Source organism: Eulemur rufifrons, chromosome 7 (assembly GCF_041146395.1).
Source record: "Eulemur rufifrons isolate Redbay chromosome 7, OSU_ERuf_1, whole genome shotgun sequence".
NCBI classification, from domain to species: Eukaryota; Metazoa; Chordata; class Mammalia; order Primates; family Lemuridae; genus Eulemur; species Eulemur rufifrons.
This window is the reverse complement of record NC_090989.1, coordinates 51,247,173-51,257,078: the sequence shown is the minus strand read 5'-3', so window position 1 is coordinate 51,257,078 and position 9,906 is coordinate 51,247,173.

Genomic DNA, 9,906 nt, shown 5'->3' with positions numbered 1-9,906 from the left:
GTCCTTTACCTTTTTTTGGAGATGGTAAGTGTGCAATATATCAGTCTTAGAAATTTGCTTTAGATTTTGCTTTGGCCAAATTGTACACATTGCATTGCCATACTTAGATATAGAAATCTCAAGCCATGCACTAGTTACAAGTTTTCGTTTTTATATTGGATATATTGATCTGTCTTGGACCAGCAAGCTGACTGGGTATAACCAAATAATAAATTCCTGAAAGTATACATATAAGTTATTCACCTATTCGACAGCAAGCCATTGAGCAAATAAAATATATCAGACATATTATCCAGTATTGTTTAGACAATATCTGTTAATCCTATTTCTCAGCAACAGAAATAGATCTATTTTACAGTAACTGAAATAAAAGGTATTTGGACACTGGGATGCCCCTGCATATTCCTCTTTAAAACTGAAGGATTCATTCCTCTATTTCTCAGAGTGCAGTCAGTAAACAGCTCCCAAGTGTCCATCTTATTTGCTTTAGCTGAAGAGTCACCCAAGGTCCTTGGGTAGCCCATATCTAATGACTCACTGACATAGGGGAATAAAATCCTGGTTCCCTCACCTCAACTTGTGATGCTCAGAGTGCTAATTCCAGTTTTAATGCTTCATGTGAGATTGACTGAGGCCTTCTTTGAGACTGCATACAGCCTAACTTCTTCCTCAGTGCAAGCCTGCTGCCTTCCCCTCCCTTCTCCTCCTTTCCATAGATGGGAATCCTAGTGCACTCCCTAGTCAAACTGCATGCTGTCACCTCAACCTGGTTCCAAGGGACTTTCCAACCCCCACCTCCTATTAGTTGACACTGGTTGTGGTTGGTACAAGAAAACATAGATTATGACGGGATTTTGGAGCTTTGTCTTTTTGTTATATTTGAGTCTTCAAGGAAGTAGGTGATGTCACCAACAGTGATGAGGACAATCTTCAAAATTCAGTTACCAATTCAAATGCTAATGTCTTCCATGAACACACTCAGAAAAGATGTGTTACCAGCTCTCTGTGCATCTTTTAAGACCTTTAAATTGGTACACAAATGAACCATCACAATGAGGTACCCCTATGCATTTCATACAGCAATTTTCTCTAAGATCTTGTTGCCTGCCTAGGACCTTGCCACAGAGTACGATTAACCAAAGGTCCCAAAGAATTCAACTGATTTCCAGTGTCCGTGAATTGCCTTGTCCTCTAGTGCTCACTTCTTCAGTCCTCCAATTCATTCTTCTTTCACTCCTCCTCAGTTCATTTAGGTTTCACTTTTACAAAACGTGGTGACTGTTTGCTTTTTTCTTCCAGCAGTTCCTGCTGACCATGTGTAAACAATCTCTGAGTAAGGAGCCAAAATAGGTTCTAGTCAGCTTCTTTAAATGAGATATGGAAGAAAAAAATAAAGTATGACAAAAAAAATTTCAAAAAGTATCCTGCCACAACTGTTTTGTTTCATGGAAACATTAACTTTTATATTGAATTTCAAATAAAAATAAATTCACTTCCTTTAGAAAGAAACACAGACAGTATTATACTTCTGAATACATCTTCTCTGTTCCCTGGGATTTTTACTGCACAAGTCTTTTCATACTTGCTTTTCTCTACCTGGCAGAGGAGACAGGATTTTCCTAGAATTATAGTTTATTCAATTTTTGCACTACTTTATTAGAATTATCCCTCCAAAATAGGCCCATCTGCTCTTCTTGAGAGCTCTTCTTAAGTATGTATTTCCTCAGTTAATAGAATCTAAGCAACATTAGTTTGCTTGCGTTATTGATATTAATATTTATTTATATATGTCTATTTCTACATATATTTTAATTTTTCCAATTGCTAAATAATCTGTGAACATGTCCTCATAGAAAAAATCTTTCAGGATCTAAACATCCTGATCAAGATGCTCTATTCATCATTAATTCAACAAGAATATTCTTTTGATCCCTTCATCCATGTTGCCAGTTTTATTATTGACTGCAATAAAATATAACTTACATTGAGCTACTGATAATTATTATTTGAGCATAGCCTTTCATCCAATCAAAAATTCATAAATGTAGACTCAGTCATGTCTGTGCAGCAAAAAATTAACTCAGTACACATAAAATGATACCTTTTGCTTTTTACTTTCCTATTACTAACTTCATTGCAGAGAGAGAATACATTTGTCTAAATAGAATAGGCTTAATAAAACTATACTAGTGTTCAGAAACGTATGAAATTTAAGAAATAAAAAATTTTAAAACATTAAAATTAAATAAGCATTAAAATAATTTACCTATCACTGGGAAATATTTTGGTTTGTGGTAATTATTCCTCCTTTTTACAAACTAAAGTACATGGGCTGGGCACAGTGGTTTCATGCCTGTAATCCCAGCACTTTGGGAAGTGGGAGGATTGCTTGAGGCCAGCGGTTCAAAACCAGCCTGAGCAACATAGCAAGATCTCCGCTCTACAAAAAAATTTAAGAAATTAGCAGGTCCTGGTGGGGTGTACCTGTAGTCCCATGAACTCAGGAGGCTGATCCAGGAGATTTACTTGAGTCCAGGAGTTTGAGGTTCCAGTGAGATATGATCATGCCACTGCACTCAAACTCTAGCCCAGGTGATAAAGTGAGATCCTGACTCTAAAATAAATAAATGAATAAATAAATAATGTTATACCTAAAAATACAGTATTTCAATTCAGTTCTCTCAGTTGAATAGAATTTTGAATATAATATATTATTTTAATAAATTTAGGAACCTAAACATACATCTATATTTCATTGCCATTTAAGTATCATATAGTGATTCTTTATAATCAAAAAATTTAAATAATCTGATTTTATGACTGATTTTCCAAATTGAAAAGTGAATGAACAAATAAAATTATTATTGGGATAACTAAAACACATGTGCCTTAAGTGCATTTTATTTAAAATTTTTAAGTCGGGAAATTTAAAGAGTTTTTTAGAAAAAGATCGCATGTAGAATACAATCAAGAGGATGCAAAGAAACATTAAGTTATTAAGTAACTGTCATTTTTTAAGAATAATTTTTATCTCTTCCCCCCACCTCTCTCTCTTTCTCTTTCTCTCTTTCTCTCTTTTATGTTTGAGCATCTCTCTACTTGTATATGACATCTATTACGATGATAAATAGTGATTTTTCTCATCCACCAATATCCTTTATGAATATAGATGCAAAAATTCTCAACAAAATTCTAGCAAACTGAATTCAGATGCTTATCAAAAAAATAATCCATCACGACCAAGTGGGCTTCATCCCAGAGATGCAGGGATGGTTCAATATATGCAAATCTATAAATGTAATTCACCACATAAATAGAAGCAAAAACAAAAACCATATGATCCTCTCAATAGATGCAGAAAAAGCATTCAACAAAATCTGGCACCACTTTATGATAAGAATGCTTAACAAAATAGGCATAGATGGGACTCACCTAAAAATGATACAAGCCACATATGACAAACCCACAGCCAACATCATATTGAAGGGTGAAAAACTGAAAGCATTCACTCTTAGAACTGGAAGCAGACAAGGTTGCCCTCTATCACTGCTTCTATTCAACATAGTGCTGTAAGTCTTATCCAGAGCAATAAGACAACAGAAGGAAATCAAGAGCATTTAAATGGGAGGAGAAGAGGTCAAACTATTGCTCTTTGCTGACAATATGATCTTATACCTAGAAAACCTCAAAGATTCTGCCATGAGACTACTGGAATTGATAAACAAATTCAGCAAAGTCTCAGGTTACAAATTCAATATAGAGAAATTAGTAGCATTCCTATATGCCAACAACAGTCAAAGTGAGAACCAAATCAAAGACTCATTTCCCTTCACAATAGCAACAAAGAAAATAAAATACTTAGGAATATATTTAACTAAGGAGGTAAAACACCTCTACAGGGAGAAATACAAAACACTGAGGAAGGAAATAGCAGAGGACATAAACAGGTGGAAAACCATACCATGCTCATGGGTTGGCAGAAATCAACACTGTTAAAATGTCTATACTATCCAAAGTGATCTATAGATTCAATGCAATCTCTATTAAAATACCAACATCATTTTTTGCAGATCTAGAAAAAATAATTTTATGTTTCTTATGGAACCAGAGAAGACCTGATATAGAAAAAGCAATCTGAAGCAAAAAGAAAAAATTGGGAGTCATCAATTTACCAGACTTCAAGCTGTACTACAAAGCTATAGCAACTAAAACAGCATGGTACTGGCACAAGAACAGACACATAGACCAATGGAACAGAACTGAGAGCCCAGATTTAAAAAAAAAAAAATACTCATATGGCTGTCTAATCTTTGATAAAGCAGACAAACACATACCCTGGGGGAAATAATCCTTATTCAATAAATGGTGCTGGGAAAATTGGATAGCCACATGCAGAAAACTGAAACAGGATCCACACCTATCACCTCTCAAAAAAATCAACTCACGATAGATAATAGACCTAACCCTAAGGCATTAAACTGTAAGAACTCTAGAAAAAAATGTTGGAAAAACTCTTATGGACATTGGCCTAGGCAAGCAATTTATGAAGAAGACCCCAAAAGCAATCACAGCAACAACAAAAATAAATAAGTGGGACCTAATCAAATTAAAAAGCTTCTGCACAGCCAAGGAAACTATCACAAGATCAGACAACCTACAGAATTGGAGAAAATATCTGCATGTTACACATCCAATGAAGGGCTGATAACTAGAATCTATATAGAATTCAAGAAAATCAGAAAGAAAAAAATCAAACTACCCTATCAAAAAGTGGGCAAAGGGCATGAACAGAAACTTTTCAAAAGAAGATAGACTTATGGCCAAGAAGCATATGAAAAAATGCTCAATATCTCTAATCATCAGGGAAATGCAAATCAAAACCATAATGAGATATCACTTATCTCCACTGAGAATGGCCTTTATCAAAAAGTTCCAAAACAATAAATTTTGGCGTGGATGCAGGGAGATAGGAACACACATACACTGCTGGTGGGACTGCAAAACTAGTACAACCTCTGTGGAAAGTAATATGGAGATAATGGAGATACCTCAAAGAGCTACAAGTCAAACTACCATTTGACCCAGCAATCCCATTACTGGGTATCTACCCAAAGGAACAAAAAACATTCTATAAAAAAGATATCTGCATTCGAATGTTTATAGCAGCACAATTCACAATTGCAAAGATGTGGAAACAATCCGAGTGCCCGTCAATACATGAGTGGATTAATAAAATGTGGTACATGGATACCATGGAGTTCTACTCAGCCACAAAAAACAGTGGTGATCTAGCACGTCTTGTATTATCCTGGATAGAGCTATAGCCCATTCTACTAAGTGAAGTATCACAAGAATGGAAAAACAAGCACCATATATACTCACCATCAAATTGGTATTAACTGATCAATACTTAAGTGCAGATATAGTAGTAACATTCATCGGGTGTCGGGCAGGTAGGAGGAGGGGTGATGTGGTGAATATATTCACACCTAATGAGTGCAGTGCACACAGTCTGAGGGATGGACACACTTGAAGCTCTGACTCAGGTGGGGCAAAGGCAATATATGTAACCTAAACATTTGTACTCCCATAATATGCTGAAATAAAAAAAAAATTTTAAAAACTGATTTTTGAGTTCCAATTATAATTATGGAAACTCTCTGATAAAAAGAATTATGAAAATTCAATTATTTTAAAGATGATTTCTTTCAACACAAAATAAAATGCAATTACTTTTTAAAACCCATTGTGTTTTATCAAGTATGTATACATATAAATTGATATCTTTCAACTAATTTACACAGGAGACCAATTGTCCTGCATGAAAGCCAAGTGCATCAGAGATTTCAACATAATGTAGTCAACCATCAACTTGCTTTAATTTGACTCAATTTAGAGGACTTTGTGTGATATCTGTCATTGTTCTTGACCACAGCAATCTTTTTGAGGCAGGGATAAGAACATATTCTCTATATATTAAAAGTATCTAGCACAGGGATTTGCACACAGTAGGCTTTCAGTAAATTTGTGCTGTATGAGTGAGTAAAGTGGCCCGAAGGGCAGAGTCAACTCTGTCAGTTTCTCCAGCTAAGTAGTAGAAGCAGTAGCAGCAGTTGTAGGAGCAGCAGCAGCAGTAACAATAGTAGTTGTAGCAGTATTAGTAGTATATTTAAGATCTGGGAAAGGAAGTGGGGCGGAAGAGAAATCAGATGACTTACTTCGCCCAGACTCCTATGGAATAAAAATACATAATGAAAGTTTTTATTCATGGCTAATGACGTAGAAGACAAATACAGATGTATTGAATATAGATAATGACTGATCATGTTCACAAAAGAGTTTTGTATATGCATGTGAGTCCTTGCAAATTTGAGAGATTCCAAAGTCTATAATGTCTAGTCTGATGTTTAATTATTAATAAATGAAGATGTACACTGAAATAGAAGATCTCATCTAGACACCTGGCAGCCTTTTGATGAGCTCTTATTGTGCTTGGTTTGGTATATATTACATTAAGAAGAGTGTGTGTGTGTGTGTGCGCGCGCGCACGTGTGCATGTGTATATGTGTGTGTGTGTGTGTGTGTGTGAAGGTAAAGTGATATAAGTAATTGGATAAATTAGAGCAAAGGAAAGACTTCTCAAAGCAAGGGAAGGAAAATCATGGTGGTTTTATAAGTATGTAAACTTATAGAAGTCAAACCTTATGTAAATATTTTAAAGTGTATTGGATTGTTAATCATAGCATATAGCACAACAGATGTGCTTCTAGCAGATGCTAAAAAAAAATCTGTAACTTTGTAGAACCACATCCTCCATAGTTATTGGTTAATTATATCCATGCCTATTGATGGAAATCACAGACTCCAGCTTCCCTAGAGCTTCAATTATAGTAATTAGTTCAATTTATAGACAAGCTGAGTTCACTGCATGTGAGTGTACCCTCAACATATGCACATATTCTGTAATTTTAGATATATCCTTTATCTGTTTTATTAAAAATTTATTAAATTTTTAGCAAATTTTAAAAATATACAACTAGGTTTTTATTAATTTTAAAAGTATTTTTTTCTTTTATTTGCCTTTCTTTTTATTTCTGTCCTTCCAAAATACTATTGGCAGAATCCTTGTACTATAAGGTTTAGGGAAAAGAATGAGAGTCCAGGATAGAAGTTACCTGAATAATATTAACATTCAGATTTGTAAAGTTAGATTCTGCCAATAATCTTCTGTACATCTATGCATATTTTTGAAAATTAAGAAGAGCCATCATCTTGTCTTATCCAATCATATGTGCATAATACTCTGAGTATTTTAAATAGCTCCTTATGTTTCATTTTTACATATTGCCTATTTTAGGTGTGAAGTTAAAAATGATGCTAGTGTATTTTATAGCATGGGCACATGAAGTCTTGATCTGGAATTGAAGTAAGTTGAGACGGAAATGATCAAACAGGCGACTAATGATTGGGAAATGCACTCACTGCTTGAAGCATTTTGTAACTGTCTCTGGCATCTGTACCAAAGACGATGTCATTTAAAGCAGCTTTATAGAATTGCCACTTCCCTCCACAAATCTTTACTGTTCAACTTCATGTCATCATATATTCATAACAGATTTGTTATTAAAAACAGTCTCAGGCCATATGAGGACCAATCATTGTAACCAGGGTGTTTTACTAAGTCACTGCTTTTTAAATTTCAAGTTTAAATAAAACCTAGTTCAAAATTTAGGATGACAATAATCTCTGTAGTGGAAGACATGCTTGTTTTCTATAAGAAACAAATGTTATACTAACCATGATATTTTGTACAATTAAATTATGGCAATTCTATGGATAACTTCATAGCCATTATGTGTATCTATTACATGTATGGATACATAAGAAAGAGTTGGGAGATAGTAGGGTAAAAATGTTATGTCAGCATGTTGATACACTTTGGGCTGCCCCATAGCCAAACTTTTCAATGTGGAGAATTTAATATATTGATTAGCTATTTGTGAGAAGTGTTTACTAGAAGAACTCACAGGATCCATAAAGGTAAGAGACACAGAAGATAAATGTGTTCTCAATGAAGTAGATTCACAATTACAGGCACTGATGACTATAGGAAATGATTCTAAAGGTAAGAAGAGCATATCATATCCAATGTATTTTGTTTTAAGGGAGTCTAATAGTCTCACTTCCGGAAAAACAGCTCTTCTATTCTTAAACTTCAATATTTTATTTACTACTTTAAGTTAGGGTAGCAATGTGATATGAACTCTAATATATACAACAAATCAAACTGAGGATGGTAGGGCAAGAGCCCATTCTTTCTTGGATCTATTTGTGGATGGTTCACCCCAACTCCTATTTTCCTCACCCCAGTTGCCCAATGGGCACCACTGCTAAACCACAGGATTCCAAAGAACTGCATTTGAACATTGTATTTGAAAGATCATGGCATTATATCTGTGTGTTTGATATAGAGACTAATGGTCCAAACCAAAACTAGCCTTTACTATACTACTACAGATGTAATAGATATACTAAAAGATCTCTCGAACATACAACACAAGGAAAAAGATAAGGTTGGGGAATATTCAGAGAGACACAAAGAGAGAAAAAAGTGCAAAGACCTACAAACATAGGGATATCTAAATAACATGAGGCTTTGACTGAAGACCAGAATGTCTGAAGAGCAGCTTGTTACATGTGTTTATTGAACAAGGCAGAAATGCCACCATTTCCCCCAGGATCTGTCCTTTTTTATAAGGCACAATATGTTCTGCATTTTTATAAGGAAAAAGAAATGAACAACAACAATTAACATTTATCAAGTGCTTTCTATGTGCCTGAAATTGTACCAAGTGCTTTACTTAAATGATCTCATTTAGAGTTTGTGACAGTCTTTGTAGTAGGGATATTGCTACTGTCTCCTTTTTGGAGAAAAGAAATTGGGAAAGAAATAATAAGAGCTTCTATTTAGACTTTCCTTAAAAATTTTAGACGTGTTCTTCATGGCTTGGAGATCCAAGACAATTTTTTTGCTTCTAGTATTTCTCCTCTTATTGACATTTTTCAACTAATATAAGGACATATTTATTGTTATGCTTCTGATTCATTTTTATTTAATCTATAAGAATTTTTCAGGAAGAGTTTTGTGGGGTTTTTTTTATTTTTGTTTTTTCCCTCTCCATCTTAAGAAAAAAACTGTATTTAAACACAAATAGATTGATTGCAGGGTTAAATCGTCCAGTCTGTTAGTTTAAATTACATTTAGTTAGAAAAATCTTCCACCTCTTCTTTCCAAGTCTTCCTTAAAACCTAAAATATTAACAAGAGATAATCTAAATGTTAAGTGTAGGAATATATTTTTGTAATTTGGTTAAAAGATATGACATATTTTATCTTGTTTTATTGAAATAAAATACCCAAGGTTTCAGTCTCCACTTACTAGTGCATAGACCATTCAAATTCTTTGAGCCTTAGTTTTTCCAAGTTGCTTTATTAGTAACAATAGTCCTTATTTTCCTGAAGGAATGGGGCTTGGCTTTAAAATGTCTTTTCAAAAATCCCTTAAAGTTACTCCCAATGTTAAAGACTATAATTTTATAGAATCAGCATTAAAAAATGGATATAACCCAGTCCTAGTGAAACATGACTTGACTTTAAAACATCACTCTTACCTTATTACCCTCACATATTCTCTTGCACTACTCATGTGATACTTTTAACATCTGTACTATCAAGGAAAAGATAAGAACCCTGGAGTTCACATCTGAGCTCTTACACTAGTTTAGAGTGAAACATGAATGAAGACATAGCATCTATGAATATGTTCTTCTATATCTATAAGCCATGAATAATGATGCCTACTTTTCAGGAGATTTTGAAAGTGAAATGAAGTGAGCAAGAAACATT